The 26,243-nt window shown below is 36.9% G+C and overlaps 1 protein-coding gene across 3 annotated transcripts in view; it reads right to left on the bottom strand.

Annotated features, from left to right (window-relative positions):
* Positions 1 to 26,243, bottom strand: part of LOC111141107 (ubiquitin domain containing 2) — a 60,010-nt gene that overhangs the window by 20,724 nt on the left and 13,043 nt on the right. The window contains exon 1 of one of the 3 annotated variants that reach the window (XM_022493445.1): positions 20,616 to 20,662. The exons of 1 other annotated variant lie outside the window; for it this stretch is intronic. The gene's annotated coding sequence lies outside the window, so the exon portion shown is untranslated. Of the gene's footprint in view, positions 1 to 3,158; positions 3,214 to 20,615; positions 20,663 to 26,243 lie in introns of those variants that run through there. One more of the 3 variants, XM_022493444.1, reaches the window with a different exon arrangement.

Genomic DNA, 26,243 nt, shown 5'->3' with positions numbered 1-26,243 from the left:
GATTGATTAGAGTATGAAGATCATGAAAATGAAAGGGAAATTTTTGTCACTCCCAAGAGTTATGAATAGATCCCATAGAACTCTTCCACAACAGATGGTCCTGGCCTAAAACTATATTTGTATTTTATTCTCATGTAAATTTAGAATGCACTATACAAACACATACATACTACATATATTCCCTTTACCTAAAGTAACATACTGCCAAAATAAAAATAGGGATACAGGGATTAAAATGTTTAAACTAAGAGCATCAACATGCTAAAAGTCAAAACCATACACATAACTTCTCTAAAATCTGAGAATTTAGATGTGGAAGAGATCTTAGATGGTACCAGCCAACCTTACTATTTAACAGGAAGGTAAGGAAGGCCTAACATGGATAAATGACTTGCTCAAAATCAGAAAGAGCCAGGACTATAACCCAGATGACTAGATTAATAGTCCAGAGCTCTTTTTCCATTATAGCACTCCATGTCTTATTGGGGCTGAGAAATATGTTTTCTTTTACATATCAAATCAATTACAAGCTTCATTCAAAATAAAGCATGTGTTGTTTTTCTAGTAGCACTCATTCATCTTTCACAGGCTTTGTTAGGACTTACGAAATGTCTCTGATGGGACAAAGGAAAAGCTAATTGAGCAGCATCAGATCCTCAACCTATCTAATCTACCACCTAATTCATTTCTTCAGAGTCCAGAGTGCTCACCATTACACCATGGAACCACCTAATTCATTTCTTCAGAGATACCATGCTCACTAAAGAGGAATCCTTTTTTTTTTTTTAATCCAAAGAGTTGGACTTAAGATTTTATTTATTTGACACAGAGAGAGACAGCACAAGCAAGTGGAGCTGCAGAGAAGAGGGAGAAGCAGGCTACCCGCTAAGCAGGGAGCCCAATGCAGGGCTCAATCCCAGGACCCTGGGATCATGACCTGAACCAAAAGCAGATGTTTAACTGATTGAGCCACCCAGGTACATAAAGAGGAATCCTAATCACAAGGGAGGAGGTAATGCAGATTTCTGGTCTGTCAGCTTCAGCCTAGAAGTACTCAGCACCTATAACAGATTAGGCACTAAAGATATGTATGTATACTTATCTAGGTTAAATACACAGTTTTTTATGCTACTATTTTATAAAAAAATAGAAACAAGAACATTGACTGTGCTCCCATCCTACAGTTTATAAAAATTAAGCAGTTAAAATAGAATTTTAAAGACACATATATATAATTTCTAATGTTGTCTGAGTTAGCTTTATTGAGGGGGAAAAAATAAACATAATGATTTCCTGGCCTGTTTTTCAGAGTATAAATCTAATTACCAATAGCCTGAGCATACAAACAGGCAAGAGGAAAGCCAACCTACAACACTGTATGTCCAAGGATGGGCGAATCTCATTAAAAATGTTACACAAGCATGCTTGTTTTGGCAGCACATATACTAAAACTGGAATGCTACAGGGATTAGCATGGCCCCTGTGCAAGGATGGCATGCAAATTTGTGAAGCAGTCCATATTTAAAAAGTTACAAAAGCAGGGCGCCTGGGTGGCTCAGTGGGTTAAGCCTCTGCCTTCGGCTCAGGTCATGATCTCAGGGTCCTGGGATCGAGGCCTGCATCGGGCTCTCTGCTCAGCGGGGAGTCTGCTTTCTCCTCTCTCTCTATGCCTGCCTCTCTGCCTACTTGTGATCTCTCTCTCTCTGTTTCAAATAAATAAAATCTTTAAAAAAAAAAAAAAGTTACAAAAGCATACAGTTAAATCCAACAAATGCATACAAAAAAACCCAACTTCATTTTGAAGCCTGAAATTACACAAAATTGGAACTAAGAATATGGTCACTTAACAGGAGCCCACTGTACCTTCTAAGCAGTATATGAAATTTTCAGATGTTTCATTCTACTGATTTGGGCAATGGTTTTATATAGAATTGCATTCCTTGCATTGCAGGGACCTTTACTTCTGTTAATTTACAGGTTGTTCAAGGGATGGGAAGCACACAAAAGGTAAGGATGTCCACCATCCCCACAACTATTTAACCTTGTTTTGAAAATGTTAGCCAGCACAATCAGACAGAAAAATCAGAAGTGTGAGAACCAGAAGGGAAGAAGTAAAACCATCTCTAATTGCAGATGATAGGATAGTATGACTAGAAAATACAAGAAAGTGCTAAAATTGAATGATTAAAAAAAATCAATATGGTAATGGGATATAAAATGGAAGCCTTATATATATAAAATGCCCAGCTAGAAGATTCAATGGAAAAAAAGGTCCCATGTATAACAGTGACAAAAAAGATATAATACCTGGAATGCAACACCTATTATCAGGATATATTTTTTAAACTCCTACAAGTCCCAAAAGTAGACTAGACTTGAACAAGATGAAGACATCTTTTGTAGTTGGACATTAACATGTCTAAGTTGCCAATTCTTTCCAACTGAATATCTATATATAGCATGTTTCCAATGGGGAAAAAAAAAAAAACTTTCTGGGGGTGCACCTGGGTGGCTCAGTCAGTTAAGCATCTGTCTTCAGCTCGGGTCATGATCCCAGGTTCCTGGGATTCAGCCCCACATGGGGCTCCCTGCTCAATGGAAAGCCTGCTTCTCCCTTTCCCACTCCTCCTGCTGTGTTCCCTCTCACTCTGTCTCAAATAAATAAATAAATTTTAAAAAATTTTAAAAACTAGGGGTGCCTGGGTGGCTCAGTCATTAAGCATCTGACTTTGGCTTGGGTCATGATCCCAGGGTCCTGGGACTGAGCCCCATGTTGGACTCTCTGCTGGGTGGTAAGCCTGCTTTCCCTCTCCCACTCCCCCTGCTTGTGTTCCTGCTCTCATTGTCTGTCTCTGTCAAATAAATAAAATCTTAAAAAATTTTTTTGATTAAAAAAAAAATAAAAAACTTTCTGAAGATGGATGAGTTGATTCTAATATGTAAAAACAAATGGGCAAGAATAGCTAGGAGAATCCTGAAAAAGAAGCACAACAAGGGAGCTGGCCCTACAAATATTAAATACATATTAAATACTACAAATATTAAAACATAAAACCACTACAGTTAAAAATGTATAAGGCATATGAACATTTAGAATATAATGAAGTTCAGAAAAAGTCCACATATACATGGATATTTAGTATATGAGAGATTTTTACCTTAGACTGTTGAAAAAAATGGGCAATTTAACAATGTTGGAACTGGACAGTCTCTGGGAAAAAGATAAATTTGGGTCAATACTTTAAACTGTACACCATAATAAATTCTACATTAATGAATCAAAGGTCTAAATGTAAAAACTGAAACAATGTATGCACTACAAGAAAATATAAATTTCTCTGTAATAAAGGAATAGTAAATGCTTTTTCAGAAGCAATAAGAAAAGACTTAATTTTCATGTCGGGGCAGGAGGAGTCAAAATACAAATGACAAGCTTGGAGAAAGTACCTGTAACTTACATCATAAGGGGCTAATCTCCCTGGTATACAAAACTAAAAATGGAGAAGATAAAAAACAAAAACTCTGTAACAGAAAAATGGGCAACAGATGTGAATATCCAGTTCAAAACGGAAAAGGTTAAGTGACATATGAAACAATTTCCAATCTCCCCCATAAGAGAAAAGCAAGTAAAAACTATGCTGGAATTCCCTTTTTTGCTCTTAGGCAACAACTCACGAATCTGACACTGGTAAGTTGTAGAGAAATAAAATACTCTCTTACATTTGAGGTAGGAGTCTAAGATACCATAGGATTATTATCCAAAGGATTCCCAGTGAAGGGGGAATTTGGCAACATCTAATATAATCACTTAATTCATCCATTCATTGAGTCAGCAATCCCTGCTTTAGGATTCTCCTTTCAAGATATACGCCATATAGGGGTGCCTGGGTAGCTCAGTTGTTTAAGCATCTGCCTTTGGCTCAGGTCATGATCCCAGGGTCCTCAGACAGAGCTCCAAGTTGGGCTCTCTGCTCAACCAGGAGTCCGCTTCTCCATCTCCCTTTGCCCCAACCACCAACTCGTGGTCTCTCTCTCTCTCTCTCAAATAAATAAATAAGTAAAATCTTAAAAAAAAAAAAAAAAAGATATACTCCATGTAAATATGAAAAGTTATTTCCTGCAGGCTTATTTGTATTAAAAGCAATCCAATGGATATACACAGTACAACCATATGATGAAATATAATGCAACTGTAAAGAATAAAGGAGAACTGCAGAAACTCAAATTGGGAGAAATTTCCAGAATAATCAAGTCAAATAAATGAGACAGAACAGTACATATTTAGTGACACATTTTGTTTAAGGAAATAGGAGAAACAACTACCTCTCTATATATATTTGGTTTTGTAAAAAACAAAAACAAATGCACACACACTACAAGGATAAACCAGAAATTAATGAAAACAGTTATCTACAAGGGCTGTGGGATAGAAGGGATGGATGGGAGCAAGACTTCTAAGTATAGCTTTTTATACAGATTTGACTTTTGGAAAATTGTAAATGTTTTACATATTCAGAACAAAATCAAACTAAAAAAAATCAACTACAAAAGACATCTTTAACTTCACTCAGCAGGTTTAAGTGCTAAGAATTCATGTACAATACTAATTACTATAATTCTGCAACTCTGGACATTTACTGTAGGATAAAGTAAAGAATTATATTAATATCAATAGGAACTGAATTTTTTAAAATTTTTTAAAAACTTATTTGACAGAAAGAGAGAGCACAAGGAGGCAGAGTGGCGGGCAGAGGGAGTGGGAGAAGCAGGCTCCCTGCAGAACAGAGAGCCCGATGTGGGGCTCGATCCCAGGACACGGGGATCACGACCTGAGCCGAAAGCAGATGCTTGACCGACTGAGCCGCCCAGGCACCTAAGGAAGTGAAATTTGAGAAGACTTTATTTATTTGAGAGAGAGCACAAGTGGCGGAGGGGTTGGGGGTGGGTGGACAGAAGGAAAGGAGAAGTAGGGTCCCCTCTAAGCAGGGAGCCTGATGTGGGCTCCATCCCAGGACCCTGAGATCATGACCTGAGCTGAAAGCAGATGCTTAACCAACTGAGCCACCCAGGCGCCCCAGGAACTAAAATTTTTTTTTTTTAATTTTATTTATTTACTTGAGGAGAGTGAGTGAGAGAGAGCATGAGAGGGGAGAGGGTCAGAGGGAGAAGCAGACTCCCCGCTGAGCAGGGAACCCGATGCGGGACTCGACCCTGCGACTCCAGGATCATGACCTGAGCTGAAGGCAGTCGCCCAACCAACTGAGCCACCCAGGCGCCCCAGGAACTGAAATTTTTAATAAAAATAAAAACATATAAAAAGAAAAAAATTAAGTTAATTTTGAATTGTACATATCAATATAAACTCATAATTTAAAAAGTATTTTATAGCTCTGTTGACTAAAAGGGCTTAGAAATAATAACCCAGTAGTAATAAACATACCTCACTCCCAGATTTTAGTTCTAAATACCACACCCAACTAAAAGGTCCTAGGGCATTTGGAGAAATGGCTAGTGCTATGATTAGGGCTGGAAAAATTAAAAGCAAGCCTGGGACATGTAGTTGGCTGAGAGAACAAGAAAGTGTTTGAATGACAAATGAGATCACCTCAAAAGCACAAAGGAGACAGTCTGAAGGAGACAACACCTGCATCAATTTTGGAGCATAAAAAATAATGACTAGAATTGACTTTAATATATTGAATAAGTAAAATTCATGAATCTTTACTACTACTAAAAGGGGGAGATGAGAGAAGAAAGGCTCTTAATTTTATTTATTTGACAGAGAGAGAGAGAGAGATCACAAGTAGGCAGAGAGGCAGGCAGAGAGAGAGAAGGGAGGAAGCAGGCTCCCTGCGGAGCAGAGAGCCCGACTCGGGGCTCAATCCCAGGAGCCTGGGATCATGACCTGAGCCGAAGGCAGAGGCTTTAACCCACTGAGCCACCCAGGTGACCCAAGAAAGGCTCTTTCTTACTGAAGAATGCCAGTCATAAAGGAAGAATGACATGTTTAAAAGAATCATTCTTTACAACCCCAAAATTGATTAGGGTAAGGATCATCAATAGATATATTAAAACATCCTGGGTAACAGAACAAACAAGCCATCAGAGGATCACAGAGGAAAAATTACACTGTAGATATCTGACATTCATTACTTGAACCAAACAGCTAGACTTAACCTCTTGAAGCACAGTAGTATGAAGTATAAAAAACAAAGATGTAATATTCTTACCCAAAATGTTTAACTGAATCTAATTAAGCTTCAAATCTGAACTTCTTACTTACAGGAAATACAAAGGATAAAGGAAAAACCTCAAGGTTGTGAAACTGAGCCCTAAGTGGGGGTGCTCCACACTCGGCACAGAGTCTGAGAATCTCTACCTCTACCACTGCCCCTCTCCTGCTCATGCACACACACACACACACTCTTTCTAAAATAAATAAATAAATAAATAAATAAAATCTTTAAGAGAGAGAGAAAAATGTAAATATAGCAAAATGTTAACTACTAAATCTACAAGGGTACACAAGTGTTTGTTTTACTACTTTTTTCATCTTTGAATATTTTCACAATAATTTTTTTTGGAAGAAAACCCAAACACTGAGAAGCAATTAAGATTTGAATACAATAGGGGTGCTTGGGTGGCTCGGTGGGTTGAGCCTCTGCCTTTGGCTCAGGTCACGATCTCAGGACTCTGAGATCGAGCCCCGCATCAGGCTCTCTGCTCTGCAGGGAGCCTGCTTCCCCTTTTCTCTCTCTGCCTGCCTCTCTGCCTACTTGTGATCTCTGTCTGTCAAATAAATAAATAAAATCTTAAAAAAAAAGAAACACAATAGGACTCCAAAGTATATGAAGAAAATCTGAACTAAAGGCGAAATAAGACCTTTATCCCACAGTTATACTTGGGTATCTCAACATTCTTCAATCAAGTAACTAATAGAATAAGAAGACAAAAAATCAATAATACAGAAGACAGCAAAAACATTATTAATCAACTTGACATTAATGACGTTGCTAGGACATTCCACCCAACAAGGAAAATATATATATTCATATCAAGGGCACATATACCATTCACACCAAGAGAGGCACTACAAAACCTAAGAGAAGGGGGCGCCTGGGTGGCTCAGTGGGTTAAGCCTCTGTCTTCGGCTCAGGTCATGATCTCAGGGTCCTGGGACAGAGTCCCCTATCGGGCTATCTGCTCAGCGGGGAGCCTGCTTCTCCCTCTCTCTGCCTGCCCCTCTGCCTTCTTGTGATCTCTGTCAAATAAATAAAATCTTAAAGAAAAAAACCTAAGTGAACAGAAATGACATAAAATATGCTTTACAATCATAAATGGAATTAAATTAGAAACTGATTACATAAAGTTATTTGGAAAAATCCTAAAATTATTAGAGATTAAATAATACAAAACATCCAAATAAGTCATGGGTAAAAGAGAAGTCCAAAAATACTTTGAGGAGCACATGGGTGGCTCAGTCAGTTAAGTGTCTGCCTTCGGGTAAGGTCATGATCCCAGGGTCCTCGGACCAAGTTCAGCATTGGGCTCCTTGCTTATCAGGGAGTCTGCTTTTCCCTCTGCCTACAGCTCCCTCTGCTTGTATTCTCTGTCAAATAAATCAATAAAATCTTGAAAAAAAAAATACTTTTGAGTGGGGCGCCTGGGTGGCTCAGTTGTTAGGTGTCTGCCTTCAGCCTGGGTCATGATCCCAGGGTCCTCAGATGGAGCCCCACATCCGGCTCCCTGCTCGGCGTGATGCCAGCTTCTCCCTCTCTCCCACTCCCCCGTTTGTGTTCCCTCTCTTGCTGTTTCTCTGTCAAGTAAATAAATACAATCTAAAAAACAAAAACAAAAACAAAAACAAAAAAAACTTTGAAAGGAATGAAAATGAAAATATATCAAAATTTTAAGATGCTTCCAAAAAGCACTGCTTAGACAAAAATTTATAGCATTAAAATGCTTCTATTAGAAAGTCTCAAATCAACCATCTAAGCTTCTACTTTAAAATGCTAAGAGAACAAATTAAACTCAAAGTTTAATAAAGAAAGTAATAAAAAGCAGAAACCAAAGAAATTGAAAACAGAAAAAAGAGAAAAATTATAATGGCAAAAGCCTTAAAAAAAAAAGTCAGTAAACTGATAAACTTCTAGCCAGATTGACCAAGAAAAAAGAAAAAAATGCTCAACATCAGGCACCTGGGTGGCTCAGGCAGGATCTCAGAATCCTCGATGGAATCCCTACATTGGGCTTCATGCTCAGTGGGGAGTCTGCTTCCCTCTGTCCCTCTGTCCCTCCTCCAACTTGTGCTCTAGCTGTCTCTCAAAAATCTTAAAAAAAAAAAAAAAAAAGATTATCAACATCAGGAATGATCAAGGGAACATCACTGAAGATCCAGCAGATTTTCAAGGGATAATAGAGTAACATTCACTGAGGAGAAAAGGATTAATTAACTTGACTACCTCTGTAGAAGACATTAAGTTTGTCTTTACAAACTTCCCAAAAAATACTCCAGGCCCAGATGGGATTATTGAATTCTATCAATATAAAGAAGAAATGATGTAATTACTCTTCCTTTCAGATAACAAAAGAGAAAGGAATACTCCCCAATTCAATCTATGGGGCCACAACAGCACCAGTAACAAAATAAGACAAAAAAAAAACTACAAACAAGTATGCCTCATAAACATAGATGCAAAGATGAAATAAAGACCTTATCAGGCATATAAAAACTGAAAGAATTTATCACCTGCATACCTGCATCACAGGAAATGTTATACAGTCCTTTAGGCAGAAAGAAAACGGTAACAGATGGAAATCTGAATCTATACAAAGGAATGGGGATCACCAAAAATGGTTAACTACATGGATAAATATAAAAGATATTTTAAATTATTATTCAACTCTCCTTACAAAATAATTGAGTGCTATCACCAAGAAAGGTAGAGTAAGGATTTCTGAAAATCTCTACAAATACAATGTGAATATTGTCAAAATAAACTTCGGAACTCTGGCAATTAACCAAAGACCTCTTACAACCCAGGGAGCATGTACTCTTTCTTATTTAAGAAAAAGTGTGGGGGCCCCAGGGTGGCTCAGTGGGTTAAGCCTCTGCCTTCTGCTCAGGTCATGATCTCAGGGTCCTGGGGTCGAGCCCCACATTGGGCTCTCTGCTCTGCTGGGAGCCTGCTTCCCCCTCCCTCTCTGCCTGCCTCTGCCTACTTGTGATCTCTCTCTCTCTGTCAAATAAATAAAATCTTAAAAAAAAAAAAAAAAAAAAAGGAAAGGAAAGAAAAGAAAAGAAAAAAGTGTTATTCTGGAAAAAACCATGAGTTTTGTGGTATTTTAACATGCCCTTGACCAATCCCCCTTTTCCCAGCTCCAAGGTAACATTGAAAACCAACAAACAGCAATCATAGTAAAAGCCACCAGCACCACAGGCACAAGAGGGGTCAGGGTCAGAACAGGGTTGGAGCTCTTTAAGAGCCCCATTTGCAAAAAAAAAAGAAAAAAGAAAAAAGAAAAACCTTTCATTTTTTGGCCTATGTGGAAGTTCTCTAGGAAATACTACTCATAGAGCCTGTCTTTATTTTACCTAACTTACAGTTCTCCCAGAATAAGCAGCCTTTTCCTGGGGGCATTTGTCAAAAACAATAAGCAGAAATTGTTTAACACTGCACCTCCAAGAGGTAGTGAAACATTTGGGTCAAGCAAGAAAAACTGTTCAAAGCTGGGGAATGCGATGTCCGGAAAATCTCTACATACTTCTAGGAATCTAAAAGGCTGCACAGGCATAGGAATGTGCATATCTAGGGCTGTGTACATGTTCAGGAAAGACCAAGAATGTGCTAAGGTCTCACTTCTGACACTAAGACTCTGTAACAGCAGGAAGTAAGAGCTAAGGCACAGCAGTAAACTAGATGAATTTTAAAGATGAGTCCCAATATGAACACAGAGCCATGTAGCAAAGAATGAGAGAGTTACTGGTTCTGCACTTTTAAGGAAATATATCCAATCATTACCTCACCACTAAGCTAACTAGCAGAGACTTCAGGGACCACACCTAATAAAGAACACAAACTTTACAGAATTAGTTCAGTAAAGTCAGTTTAAAAAAAAAGAAAAAAAAGGAGAAAACAACAACAATAACAAACCCTGAAGGAGAAGACTCTGATTTGAAGGGTTGTAAATGTTCAGGTTTTAACCAAAAAGTTGAGTCATGCAAGTAAAGTATGGCCCACACACAAGGAGGAAGGAAAGCAGATAACAGAAACTCAGTGAGAAAGTCCAGACTTTGGACTTACTAGAGTTTAAGTCAGCTATCTTAAATATGTTCAATGCACTAAAGGAAACCATGTGTAAAGAACTAAAAGAGGGGCGCCTGGGTGGCTCAGAGGGTTAAGCCACTGCCTTCGGCTCAGGTCATAATCTCAGGGTCCTGGGATCGAGTCCCACATCGGGCTCTCTGCTCAGCGGGAAGTCTGCTTCCCTTCCTCTCTCTCTGCCTACTTGTGATCTCTCTCTGTCAAATAAATAAATAAAATCTTAAAAAAAAAAAAAAGAACTAAAAGAATGAGAACTAAGTCTTTGTTTTTTTTAAAGTAGTCTTCATACTTAACGTGAGGCTCAAACTCATGACCCTAAGATCAAGAGTCATATGCTCTACTGACTGAGCCATTTAGGCACCCCTGAGAACTCTTAATAAAGAGATAGAAAGTTGGGGCGCCTGGGTGGCTCAGTGGGTTAAAGCCTCTGCTTTCGGCTCAGGTCATGATCCCAGGTTCCTGGGATCAAGCCCTGCGTCGGGCTCTCTGCTCAGCGGGGAGACTGCTTCCCTTCCTCTCTCTCTGTCTGCCTCTCTGCCTACTCATGATCTCTGTCAAATAAATAAATAAAATCTTTAAAAAAAAGATAGAAAGTATTATTTTTTAAATATGAGTACAGTTGAGACACAATGTTACACTAGTATCAGGTGTACAATAGTGATTCAATATCTCTATTTGTTATGCTATGCTCACCACAAGTGTAGCTACCATCTGTCATCACAGAATGCTATTACAATATCACTGACAGTATTCCACAATATCAACTGAATATATTCCCTTTGCTGTGCCTTTTATTCTTGTGACTTATTCATTCCATAACTGGAAGCCTGTATCTCCCACTTCCGTTTACTCATTTTGCTTCCTCTACCCACCAAGAGATAGAAATTATTTTTAAAATCATGGAGTTGAAAAGTGCAATAACAAATGAAAAATTCACTAGAGAGACTCAATAGCAGATTTGAGCAGGAAGGAGGAAGAGTCAATGAACATGAAGATAGGTCCATTGAGATGATCTAGTCTGAGAAACATTAAAAAAAAGGAAGGAAAATGAACAAAGCCTCAAGAGATCTTGACAAGGGCAACCAATTAGGATTACCAATATACATACACATAACATGAGTCCTAGAAGGTAGAGAAAAAGAAAGAGTATTGGAAAAAAAAGTGGCACAAAACTTATATCTGATGAAAAACATCAATCTACATAGCAAGTAGATCAACAAACTCAGAAATCCCTATCTAGACATATCATAATTAAACTGACAACAACCAAATATAAAGAGATCTTGAAAGAACAGGAAGGAACTCATTACATACAAGACATTCTCAAAAAAGTTCAACAGCTGATTTCTTAGCAGCAGCCATGAAGGACTGAAGGGAGTCAGATGGCAAATTCAAAATAACGAAAAGTGCGTCAACTAAGAATTCTATACCCAGCAAATGGTATATTTTGAAAATTATGGAGAAAGTAAAACATTCCTAAATAAAGAAAAACTGAGAGGATCTGTTGCTAGCAGACTAGCTCTGCAAAAAATACCAGGAAGTCGTTCAGGCTGAAATAAAGTACTTGACAGTACTTGACAGTACTTGAATATACATGAAAAAATATATATTTTTGACTTGAAATTATTTCTCCTATTTGATTTTTTTCTTTTAATTAGGGCCCACAGCCAGCATGAAGCCCAATGGAGGGCTTGAAATCTTGAGCTTGAGATCAAGACTTCAGCTAAGATCAAGAGTTGGATATTTAACCAATTGAGTCACCCAGGCGCCCCTCCTATCTGATTTAAAAGACAATTGTATAAAGCAATAATTATAAATCTGTGCTGATGAACATACAATATATAAAGTGTATAAAGATGTAATTTATATATCAATAACAGCACAAAGAGGGAAGGGAAGGGGTTACATTAAAGTTTTTATATGCTACTGAAATTAGATTTGCTGCTTTCAATTAGAACTAGATTGCTAAAAATTAAGATGTTAATTATAATCTCCAGAGCAACCACTAGAAAATGATTCAAAAATACATAGTGAAAGAAATGGCAAGGGAATTAAAATGATATGTTAGCAAATATCTATTTAACACAAAATAAAGCATTAATAGAAGAAAAAAGAAATAAGACATGTAGCAAAAAAAAAAAAATAGCAAAATGGCAGGTGTAAGTCCTATCTTACTAGTAATAATATGAAATATAAATATTAGGCATTCTAATTAAATGCTGAAATTTACAGGGGTGCCTGGCTGGCTCAGTCAATAGAGGATGCAACTCTTGATCTTGGGGTTGTAGGTTCACCCCACATTGGGTACACAGATTACTTAAAAAATTTTTTTCGATCTTAAAAAAAGATGTTGAAAATTACAGAATGGACAAAAAAACCATAGCCATCATCCAACCATATGCTGTCCATAACAGACACTTTAGATTGAAAAACACACTTAAGTTGAAAGCCAAAAAATCAAAAAAGATGTATCATGCAAACAGTCACCAAAAGAGAGCTGGAGTGGCTTTAACACAAACTTTTTTACTAAAGACAAAGAAGGACATTTTATAATAAATAGGTCAATCCATCAGGAAGATACAACAATTATAAACATATATGCACTTAACAATAGAGTCCCAGAATATATGAAGGAAATACAGACAGAAGTGAAGGGAGAAAGTTTTACAATAGTTAGAAAGCAGAATACTCCATTTTCAATAATGGATAGGATATCTAGACAGAACATCAATAAAGAAACAGAAGACCTGAACAATACTATAAACGAACTAAACCTTATAGATAGATGTATAGAACATTCTACCCAACAATAGTAAAATAGTAAAATACATGGTCTTCTTAAGTGCACACGGAAATTTGCTAGGATAGACTACTAAGTTAGGCCACAAAACAAGTCTCGATAAACTTAAGATTGAAATCATACAACATATATTCTCTGACCAAAATGGAATGAAGATAGAACCCAGTAAGAAGGAAAACTGGAAAAGTCATAAATATATGGAAATTAAACAATACAGTCATACCAAATGGATCAAATAAAAAACCACAAGGAAATGAGAAAAGATAAATGAAAACAAAAACACAAAATACAAAAACTCATGGGATACAGAAAAGCAATGCTCAGAGGGAAAGATCTCAATCAATAACCTAACTATACACTTTAAGGAACTAAAATAAAGAAGAGCAAAGTAAACCCAAAGCTAGCAGAAGGTAGATAATGTAAAGATAAGAGCAAAGATAAACAAAATAGAGAACAGAGAAACAAAAGAGATTCAATGAAGCCAAAAGTTAGTCCTTTGAAAAGATCAACAAAATAAAACTTTTAGCTCAACTAAGAACAAGAAAGAAGACACAAATAACTAAAATCACAAACAAAAGTAGAGTTATTATTACTACCTTACAGAAATAAAAAGGATTATAATACTGGAATACTATAAACAATTAGTTGTACAACAACAAATTAAATAACCTAGGTGAAACAGACAAGTTCCCAGAAACAGATTATCAAAATTGACTTAAGGAGAAAGAGGGGCACCTGACTCAGTCAGTGGATCATACAACTCTTGATCTTGGGGTTGTGAGTCTGAGCTCCACACTGGGTGTAGAGATTACTGGGAAAAAAAATTTTTTTTGAAAAAGAATAAAAAGAAAAGGAGGAGGTGGTGGAGGAAGAAGGAGGAAGAAAAACAACAACAACAACAAAAATAATAAGAGACCTATAACAAAAGATGGAATCAGTAATCAAAAACCTCCCAATAGAGAAAAGCCCAAGACCAGAAGCCTTCGCTGGTGAATTCTACTAAACATTTAAAGAATTAACACCAATCCTTTTCAAATGCTTTCAAAAAATAGATGAGTAGAGAACACTTCCTAACTCATTCTATGAGGCCAGCATTACCCTAACCAAAGCCAAAGATAACTGCAAAACAAACAAAAAAACAAAACAAAACCCCAAAACAAAAAATAAAACAAAAAAACACCCCCCAAAACAATAGACCAATATGCCTTAAGAGGATAAATGCAGAAATTCTCAACATAATATCAGCAAACTGAATCCAACAGCATTATTTAAAAGATGCTAAATACCACACGATCAAGTAGAATTGTCCCAGTAATGCAACTCGTTCAACGTAAGAAAATCCACGTAACTGGGGCACCTGGGTGGCTCAGTCATTAAGCGTCTGCCTTGGGCTCACATCATGATACCATCATCTTGGGATCCAGTTCTGCATGAGCCCAGCATCGACCCTGAATGAACCCTGCATCAGGCTCCCTGCTCAGCGGGAAGCCTGCTTCTCCCTCTCCCACTCCCCCTGCTTCCCTTCTTGTGTTCCCTCTCTCGCTGTCTCTGTCATATAAATAAATAAATAAAATCTTTATTTTAAAAAAAAGGAAGATCAGTGTAATTAATATGCCACATTAAAGGATGAAGAAAAAAACATGCAATCATCTCTATGAATAAAAAAGAGTTACCTGATAAAACCCATTATTCTTTCACGATAAAAACACTCAAAAAGCTAAGAACAGAAGGGCGCTTCCACAAAATGGTAAAGGGTCTTCACAAAAAAACCCACAGCTAACATCATACTCAATAAACACTGAAAGCTTTCCCCCTAAGATCAAGAAGATGACAAGGTAAGAACTAAGAAACTCTTACTATTGCTTAAAGAGAGCAGGAAAGGGGGCACCTGGGTGGTTCAGGGGGTTAAAGCCTCTGCCTTCAGCTCGGGTCATGGTCTCAGGGTCCTGGGATCGAGCCCCACATCGGGCTCTCTGCTCATCAGGGAGCCTGTTTCCTCCTCTCTCTGCCTACTTGTGATCTCTGTCTGTCAAATAAATAAATAAAATCTTAAAAAAAAAAAAAAAGAGAGAGAATACATTCTAGGGGTGCCTGGGTGGCTAGGTGGGTTAAGCCACTGCCTTTGGTTCAGGTCATAATCCCAGGGTCCTGGGATGGAGCCCCACATCAGTCTCCCTGCTTCTCCCTCTGCCCCTGCTTATGCGCTCTCTCTCACTCTCTCTCAAATATATTTTTTAAAATATATAAAATTATTAATAATTATAAAAGTGACATTTTAAAAAATCACAATTTGACAACCACCATAATTATTTGAGGCAACAATTATCAATGGATATAAGAGGTATCTATTGGATAAGAAACAAAATATTTACATAAACTCAATCTTCCTACTAGATACTTATTATTTCCACAGGAAAAATGTTATTAACTTCACAATGAAGAAACTTAGCTGGAACCGTAACTGATCAAAATTAACTTCACCAATAATGGGAAAACAGACATTATGTGACTCCTGACATCATGCACTGGGAAGGACACAATCTCTGTGGTATTCTTGCCCCAACTACATAATCATGAGGAAGGCAAGCTTGATGAAACATCAGAAAAATTTAAATAATGAACACCGCAAAATAACTGGCCTGTATCTGTATGTTTCAAAATAACAAAATCATGAAAGATTGAAAAGTCTCCAGAAGAGCTCCAGATTAAAGTAGACTAAAGTAGACAACTAAACAAAATGCATAATCCTGGGAGATTTTCTTTGAATATCAGTGAAGGCAATGATGAAATTGCCTGAAGTCCACAGAGCAAATATTAGCATTATATCAATATTAATGTCCTGGTTTTGATAATTATATGGTGGTTATATAAGAGAATGTATTTGCTCTTAGGAACTATACACTAACTGAAGTATTTTGGAGTAAAAAGGTTTCCTGTCTGTCTGCAACTTATCAAATGGTTCAAGAAAATGTAAGTATTTTAACATATGTACATATATATAAGGAAAGATTATAAAGCAGATGTGATAAAATGTAACATTTGGGAAAATCTGAATGAAGGGCATACAGAACTTCCTTCTACCATTTTTGCAACTTTCTTTAAGTCTGACATATTTTAAAATAAAGTAAAACAAACAAAAAAGACCTGTGACCTTTTGACAATCCCTTGGAAATAGATTTGGATTTGGGAGAGCAACCATGTTATTAACCGAGATCTCACTAAGGCTGCAAAGACCCAGGGCCCTATAATGGTGCAGGCTGTGTCTGGATGGAACTAGATTTTTTAAGACTTTCCCTGACCACCTCAAAATTATTCAGGAATTTGCAAGAATATTCCTGTAAGGATTTAGAAGTACCTGCAGGCAATGACCCCTATCACTCTGATTGTAGCATCACAGGTATAGAAAGAAGCAGTCTGCCACAAAATATTGCTTTTTTTCAGAAATAGTAGGTCAACAGAGAATGCTACTATGGCCCAGCCACTGTGAAGAGTGCTATCTATATACTGTCCTACTGAACGCTCTCAACTCCAGTATAATCTCTGTCTTAAAATGAGGAAGAAAACTTAAAAGCCAAAATATCTAAGTGGGGAGGAGGATAAGGGAGATGACAATAATAAAATAAGTTTAATTGGATTGCTACAAAGATTTAGTGGGGTAATATTTCTCACAGACACAATTAGAACATTGCCACGCATATATAAAGAAACAATACCTAAATGTCTGTTAAATTAATACAAATAAAAATCTCCCAAAGATCATAAAGCTAAATGTTACAGCTGGGATCAAACGGAGACTGACTCCAAGGTTCATACTCTTAGCCACCAGGCCTTTACTGTCTCATCGCTTTAAGAGTTACTGGATTGCTCAACGTTCACCTACCCTTCCAAAGTAAATCAACATGATAAGCAATCTGTCAGGTCACAACGATCTGTGATGAAGGTGTGAACCAGTGCTTAGGCCGGCACAGCACGTCAGCATGGGTCTCAGTGCCCAAGCTGCACGCTACCTCCCAGACAGCATACACCAGTTACCGAAACACGTCGATGCCGTCCTGAGCGGCTGCCAAGAAAAGTACAAAATGTTTCCTAAGCCACCGGTGATCCGTAAGACTCTACTCAAGGGGGTCTCCATTTTCAATCTGAAAAGTTTCCTTTGCTTGAGAAATTGGCCAAAATGTGGGTAAATGCACTTTACTTGAATTATACTCATTTGCCAAGTCCTTTTTTTTAATGGGCTTCTAAGTGCAGTCAAAGCCCTCTTACTTTCAACAACAGGTCAGAATCAAAGAGTATGTTCAACAGACTCATAGAACATAATGGTATTTTGGCTTGTACAAGATTTTGCAACTAAATCTGTAAAGCAGAACTAGGACTCAATCATCAAAATCTCTCTCTCCACCAAGTTATCAGAAAGTGATATTTGATGCAAACAATCAACAGAAACTACTAGAAACTGTACCGCCTTGGGGTTAGAGTCACAGGAAAAGACAGATCTTGAATGTCACTTAATTCTTTAAAATTGCATCTATGGCTATTAATATTACAAAACACCAAGATTTACTTTTAGCTTATTTAAGTACACTGTTCTGAAGGAAGTAATGTCATAAGGAATACATACTCTCACAAACTGCACACAAAAAATGCCTTGGGAAACTTGCTCAATTATATAGCAAGGTTTTTCCTTTGCTCTAGTTTACATTGCATTTCTTCAGATTAAGTCCCAAGAAGTACATTTCTCACTTCATTGTGGTGACTCTACTAATTCTTAACTTTCAAAACAGAGAGCCAGGTTAATTTTAGAAAAAATACTGATAATCTCTCCCGAAATGAAAACCTAACAATGACATTTCCATTATATCCCAGAACATCAGTAAAGTCAAACTCTCAAAGCCTAACTGCTCTAGAAGCATAGCTACAGTGACTTCAAAATGTACATTTCTCTTAATGTATGATTTTTGCTTTTTTTATACATACAGTATACAACATGAGTATGAAAGAATGCACACCAAAATGTTTGTTAGGTGGAAGGATAAAGGTGATTTACTTTTTCTTAAATATGCTCCTTAACTTTAAAAAATTTTTTACAGGGCAATTGGGTGGCTCAGTGGGTTGGGCATCTGCCTTTGGCTTGGGTCATGATCCCAGGGTCCTGGGATCGAGCCCTGTGTTAGGCTCCTTGCTCAGAGGGGAGTCTGCTTCTCCCTTTCCCTCTACTGCTCCCCCTGCTTATGCTCTCTCTACCTTTCTCTGTCAGATTAATGAATAAAATCTAAAAAAATTTTTTTTTAATTTAAAAAAATAAAATTTTTTTACAAAAAAGTTATTTTTAAGTTTTTTAAATGACAATAAATATATACAGTAAGAAAAGATTAGTCCTAAATAAGTTCTCACATAAGAGACCATATATAAGAATGAATACACAAAAAATCATACATACATAATATATATTTTGTGTATGTCTATATTTTTATATATACTGTATATATAAAATGAACATGTCACATATAGGAATAAAAAGCTTCAATTACTCTTCTTTCTTAACTAGAAAGCAATCTTACAAATGTTCCAGTCTGAACTTCTGACCGGTTTAGCAATGCTGTAAGTAGCTTTTAGACAGTATCAAGAATAAATGCAAAGACATCATTAGTCAACACTTTCCTACTCATTAAAATTGTATAGCATTTCCCCCAAGACTTCAGTACAAAAATAACTTGCCAATGTGTTTGATACTACCTATTATTAAAGCAGAACTATTTCTCAGTGGAAACTGAATTTTATTCTACATCCTAATTTTCTTTAATCTCCCTCAATGTCTCATCAGAAAATTTCTTTTTCCTCCCTCTTTAATAAATGGTAGAACTTCTCACACTTTTAGTACTTAGGCTTTTAGTATTCATGCTTATTCCAAACTGAAAAAAATTATCTTTACCACTGAAATGCACCTTAAAATGAGGAAATTTATCCTTAAAATGAGGATATTTATTATTCCCATCTTAAAATGCTTAAGGATCAACCATTATAGAAAAAAAAGTTAAATGTTTTTTAGTCATTTCTTTGCCCTATGCAGTTACATTGTAATTTCAAGTCAGAATCTTCAGTATTGGTATACAGAAAACAAAAATGCAAACAAAAGAACCTATTTCCTACTCCATGACAGGTCCAATACAAAAAGAGAGTCTCTTTGCTTCCAAGGGTAGCTTGCTTCAGTAACAGATAAGCAACTCTCCCCATTCTCTTGTTACAGCTGAAGTATCTCATTCAATGTTCATTCCAGAAGTACTGGATATCATTTTATTGTTTCTCAAGTTAGCTTTCATTATGTCCTATTTCTATGTGGTGGCACACACATCTCAATTTTTCAGTTCAAAATTATGAGACGTTAAAGGACATATAAACAACTTGAGTCATTTATTTAATAAGAGACAGGCATCCACGACATCATGCAACCATCACAAACCCAGAGCAGCAAAATCCAAATTCACAGAAGGATGTGTTCAATAGGCCCTATGTGTTAATTTTTGGCAATACGACAATGAATAAAGGCCCAAAAGCTTTTTAATCACCAAGTTAAAATTATTATTTCCAGGGTAACTAAAGTTCAAGGCAGAAATATATTGGTGACTACAAAAGAGCATAAGCTACCATAATGAAACTATATTAGGGGACCAGCATAGGTTTGCCCTCCCAGTTCTGACTGAGCAAGACACATTCAGGAGATAGATGGTCTTTGTTCCCTTTATCAACTGTAAAACCAGAAGGTGGTTCCAAATATTCATATGTTGACAATTTAAATACAAATACTCGTTCACTTCTGGGTTCCAATCCCCATCCTTTAAGTGCTAGATATAATAATCAGAAAGAACTTTCATGTAATCTCCTTCAACTCACCCCTTGGGGTGATCACCACTTTATGACTGAGACAGATTTTCTAATACTCTATACTAAGGGTGATTTCAGAGCATAGGCCTAGAAAAACTTTATTAAGCTTTCTTCAGATTAGACAAATCCTTCTTTTCTTGTACTTCAAGGACCTTAAGGAAACTTGTTTCCCCACACAGCTCAACTGCTAAATTCAAGTCAAGTTTGCATAAACTGAATTTTAAGCTGAAAACATTCAGTCTCTATTAGGAGGTACAGGTGAAAGTGAAAAAGAGGGGCACAAAAGATGAATGAGATTAACACTTTTTTCCATTTAATCAAATTTTGGATAATTAAGATCTTAGTTCAGAATTTCTACCTTGTGAAAACAATATAATTTATTGACTAAGATTGAAGACAATTACCCACCTCATTTTTTACTGCTACCATCTCCATTTTGGACACAAGAGTGAAGTCCTTAAGAAACACATTCCATTAACTTCAACTCAACTATGTTTATTGCCACAAAGGAAAAACACACATACTTCTGCGGCAAGGAAAGAAAAGTCAACCCAAACTCCTCATCATCTGTGGAGATGATACTGAATTAAAAAACAGAAGACAGAGCTTACAGTTTGGGATACTCCTTTTACTCCTTATTCAGATCAAAACTTCTCTGTGCCTGAGGTTCCTCCTTTGTGAAGCAGCGATATTAACATCATCTTTCCTTAAAGTCAAAGGGTTCTTGTAAGAATCAAGAAAATATGAAGATTTTTTTTTAAATAAAAAATTGTAACAAAGATTATATATTACAGTCAAGGCTCTTCTCACATATTTGTTAATTATATTTGTGAGCCTTAAACACCGAAAAGCCATTATTTTAATGACTTTAAGATCTCATTCAACAAGTATTTCTTATGTAAATCTGTTACTTACATGCCACTCACTAGGCCCTGTTGAGATATTACATACAAGTTTAAGTATGTTACACAGGTATACTCAGTTTGTTGTGCAAATAACATAGCCAGGAAGGGAGATTTTGATAAATAAAAATAGGATGAAAGTATGAAACATAATTGCATTAGTAAATATCTTATAACACAAGGTATGTCTTACAAAAGTTACACGTTATAACATTGTACTTGCACAATCAAATGGATTTCCCCCCAAACATAAGCTCCTTATACTTTTTATATGGAAAAGTATGGTTTAGACCCCCAAAGTACACTTAATCTTTAAATACTTCAAAGATCAGTTTCATCCTACAAATTGTCCCTAGATTTTGCCCTCCTCCAACATCCCTCAAAATGTCTGCTGAAAATAACCCACAAAACAAACAAAAACCCCTAAATTCAGAGAACTCATAAAGGGTGCCTTCATTACTCCCCATTAATATAAAACTTTAGAGGCTGTATGTGAAAACTGAATTTCTGCTACATTCAATGTAAGTACAGATCCAGCTCAAGGGCAGCCTAACAATTCTACTGGGCTGAGTGGGCAATAAATATAATTAACTCTTTTCATATGCAAATCAATTCAAATCATGACTAGGTTTACTAAGGATGACAGAAGAAAATAACACACAAATAAACACAAAATAAGCAGAGAGACCTTAATAAGCAAATTAGATTACTGCCTCCTTTCATCAAATGGGCAAAAAATAATCTATCCCAGAGTTAATTATTGTGAGGAATCCCTAAAGATAATGGGTTTTAGTACAACTAAGGAACGAGTAAAATAATTTCATTCAAAAATCAAATTAAATAATTAAAGCCAAGTGGTAAACTTTTCATTTTCCAAGTGATAAAACAGTCACAACTATGTATTCATTATTTCACTTACTTAGCCCATCAGGAACTATTTAATGCATACATATCATGAATTATACTAGATTCTAAGGATACAATAAGGAAAAAATCAGACAAGACCCCCCTGACTTCCCAGAGCTTACAATGTGCTGAGGTAAGACAGGAAATAAGGAAATAAATAATTTCTAAAAGCAATTTCTCAACAAAGGGAGAGGGCCACACTATTTTTAAGAACTATAATAAAAAAGCACTTCACAGCAAATATTTACATTCCAAGTAAATAGGTCAAAGCCCCTGTAAAGGAAAGAAGCCACGTTCTGCTGACTAGGTGCAAAGCTCTTCCAATGACATTCCTTCTATGTTTTATCTCCATCTAGTCCAGGAATGTTGGACTACAAATATGACAGACACCAGACCTCACCTATTAGCATCTCATCTGATTCTGGTTCTTCCTTCATAATCCACAGTCATATCTTTCAAACACAAGTTCTCATTTGTCAACTCCTTTTCCGTTAAGCACTTCCTCCCTGACCTTTCGAAGTTTAAACGTAACACAAGCGTGCCCTAACTGTAGGCAAAGAGTTGAAATATTTCAAACTGTAGGCAAAGAGTTGAAATATTTCATGCCCAAGAGAGGAAGGAGAAAAGTGAAGCTGTGTCAGAGGAGTAGGCCTAACAGTGCTAAGGTGGATTTCTAGCTTCAAATGGGCTGAGAGGTAAAGTCCACATCTTAAATAATGAAACAGCTTCACTTACGAAGTGTATTATGAAGCCAAAAGTTGCTCTGGAAGAGAAAGATCACCGGAAGACTTGTCCCTACCCTTTTCATTCCTGGCGAAGACAAATCAAACTTCCAGATCTATATAACCAGACTGCAATTAGTAATACAGACACAACAGTCTTCACCTTATTGATTCCCTTCACTATTTTTTAAGTAAGTTCTACGCCCACTGTGGGGCTGGAACTCATGATTCCAAGACCAAGAGTCACATGCTCTACTGACTTAGTCAGCCAGGTACCCCTACCTTCACTATTTTTAATGTTTTACCTTTCCTTTGTTTTTCAAGCTCTGTCAGTGTTAAAATTAATTTGGGTAGCATTTTACTTCTCTAAATTGGGTAAACTTAATTAATATTGTATTATTTTTTCAGTAACTGTTTGAAACTTCAAATATCTAGTACAATGCCCTCAGCAGTATACTTATTCTCAGAGTAGAGAAAAACTGATTGAAATTACGTGCTAAAAATTTTTTCTAGGACCTAGTCACCTATTTTTTTTTTTTAAGATTTTATTTATTTATTTGAGAAAGAAAGAGAGTATGAGCTGTGGGGAGGAAGTAGAGCAGAGGGAGAGGGAGAAGCAGACTCCCCGCTAAGTGAGGAGCCTGATGTAGGACTTGATCCCAGGACCCTGAGATCATGACCTGAGCTGAAGGCAGACGCCCAACTGACTGAGCCACCGAGGTGTCCCTAGTCACCTAATTTTAAGAACTGGTTTCAAAGAACTCAAGGGAACAAAACACCTGATGCTTTAGAGTTCTACAAACAGAATTCAAATTATATGTAAAATACATAAATCTATATATATTTTAAGTTTTTTTTACTTATGGGATAGCCTGGTGGTCGGTTAAGCACCTGCCTTTAGCTTGGGTCATGATCTCGGGGTCCTCGGATCCAGCCCCCCATCAAGCTCCCAGCTCAGTGAGGCGCCTGCTTCTCACTCTCCCTCTGCTCCTTCCCACTCCGCTCAGTGCTCTCTCTTACTCTCTTTGAAATAAATAAATCAATCTTTTTTAAGGAAGTTTTTTTCAGAGAGAAGAGAGAGAGCGCACTGAGCGGAGGGAGCAGCAGAGGGAGGAGAAAGAGACTCCCCAGTAAGTAGGGAGTCCGACATGGGGCTCATAGGAAGCTCAATCCCAAGACTCTGAGATCATGAAACCAAGAGTCAGATGCTTTAACCAACTGAGCCACCCAGATGCCCCATTTGTTATTTTTAAGAATAATAATAACAAGCACCCACCCATCAAATGTAAAATTTCAAACATACACGCCATCATGAAACATGTTCATTATGAAATTGATCATGGAGACAGTGGAATGAAGTTTCTCTTACCATCCCTATGCACATATGAAACTTAGGGAACTTCTTGAAATGTGTCACTGACTGGGAAAACCAGAGCTCTACACAGTACCTTTTATTACTACAGGGACACACATGTCCATTCATGTAACACTGAACCAGTGAACACACTAATAGAGCACCTTGCATATCTGGCTCCACTAATTGTCACAATAAGCTCAGGTGCACCTGCTTAGTATATTCTCTCATTACAAAAAGTAACTCAAAAATGCTCAGCAAAAATATAACAAGTCGGGGCACCTGGGTGGCTCATTCGTTAAGCATCTGCCTTAGGCTCAGGTCACAATCCCAGGGTCCTGGGATCAAGCCCCACATTGGGCTCCCTGCTCAGCGGGAAGCCTGCTTCTCCCTCTCTCACTTCCCCTGATTCTGTTCCCTCTCTTGCTGTGTCTCTGTCAAATAAATAAATCAAATATTGAAAAAAATTTTTTTAAACATATAACATAATTTAGTTTTTGAGTACAGTTGATAGTGATTTGAACTTCAAAAAAATCTCTTACAGAATTTTATAAGACTCTAAATAATTTACTTTTATTTTTTAGTGACTGTACAATCAAAAGAAAATGAAATACTGAGGCTGACATATTTGTGTTCGATGTAAGGTATATCTAAAAAAGCATTCAACTGTTAAAAACGTTTGAATACACTGATCTCATCCAACATGCTCATTTTACAGTTGAGAAAAAAAATCTAAGAAATGAGGAAATCAAGTGACTTACTTATGGTCATAGATATAGAGAGACAGAGGTGGAATTAGAATTTTCATTACACTACATAGTCCTATTTAACAAAGTTCTTGTTCTAGAATTAAGTAAGGCTTCTATTAGGAGAATTTTACTTTCTCCCTAACACCTTACAAACTTAAAGATTTATTTCACACAACTGTTAATTGAGGCTAAGGTATTATGAAGGCTCAAGTATTATGAAGTCTGTACCATGTCCAACGTAGCTTACATTCTGAGAAGATAAGTAATGTTGAAAAATTACAATGATAGATTTTTGTAAAAATGGGAGAAAGGGATACAAAGGGTACAAACTTGCAGTTATATATAAGAAGAACAAGCTCTGAAGACCTAATAATGTACAACATGGCGACTATAATTAGTAACAGGGTATTGTAGCCTTGAATGTTGCTGAGAGTAGATCTTAAGCTTTCTTACCCCACTCGCCACAAAGTTAACTATGTGAGGTAATGAATGTGTCCATTATCTATCTTGATTTTGATAACAGTTCCATAATGTATATGTATATCAAATCATGACACTGTTAAGTTTAAATATATACAATTATAGAGAACCCAGATATGGACCCTCAAATCTACGGTCAACTAATCTTTGACAAAGCAGGAAAGAATATCCAGTGGAAAAAAGATAGTCTCTTCAACAAATGGTGTTGGGAAAATTGGACGGTCATATGCAGAAGAATGAAACTGGACCATTTCCTTACACCATACTCAAATGGATGAAAAATCTAAATGTGAGGGAGGAATTCCATCAAAATCCTAGAGAACAGGCAGCAACCTCTTTGACCTCAGTCGCAACAACTTCTGGCCAAACATGTCTCCAAAGGCAAGGGAAACAAAGGCAATAATGAACTATTGGGACTTCAAGATACAGAACTTTGCACAACAAAGGAAACAATCAACAAAACCAAAAGACAACCTATAGAATTGGAGAAGATATTTATAAATGTCCTAACAGGTAAAGGGCTAATGTCCACAAAATCTATAAAGAACTTACAAACTCAAAACTTCAAAAAGAACAAGTAATCCAAGAAATGGTGAGAAGACATGAAGAGACATTTCTCCAGACATGCAAATGGCCAAGGGACACATGAAAAAAATGCTCAACATCACTCGGCATCAGGGAAATACAAATCAAAACCACAATGAGATACCACCTCACACCAGTCAGAATGGCTAAAATTAACAAGTTAGAAAACAACAGATGTTGGCAAGGATGCGGAGAAAGGGGAACCCTCTTACACTGCTGATGGGAATGCAAGCTGGTATAGCCACTCTGGAATGAGGTTCCTCAAAAAGCTAAAAATAGAGCTACCCTATGACCCAGCAATTGCACTAATAAGTATTTAACACAAAGATATAAATGTAGCCATCCAAACGGGCACCTGCACCCCATTGTTTATGGAAAGATGTCCATTGACAGATGAATGGATAAAGTGATATATATACAATGGAACATTACTTGGCTATCAAAAAATTGAAATCTTGGGGCGCCTGGGTGGCTCAGTGGTTTAAGCCGCTGCCTTCGGCTCAGGTCATGATCTCAGGGTCCTGGGATCGAGTCCCACATC

Source organism: Enhydra lutris, unplaced genomic scaffold, assembly GCF_002288905.1.
Source record: "Enhydra lutris kenyoni isolate GAN:26980312 unplaced genomic scaffold, ASM228890v2 scaffoldscaffold5, whole genome shotgun sequence".
Taxonomy (NCBI): Eukaryota; Metazoa; Chordata; class Mammalia; order Carnivora; family Mustelidae; genus Enhydra; species Enhydra lutris.
The sequence above is the reverse complement of the archived record's forward strand: the minus strand, read 5'-3'. Positions and strand labels throughout refer to the sequence as shown.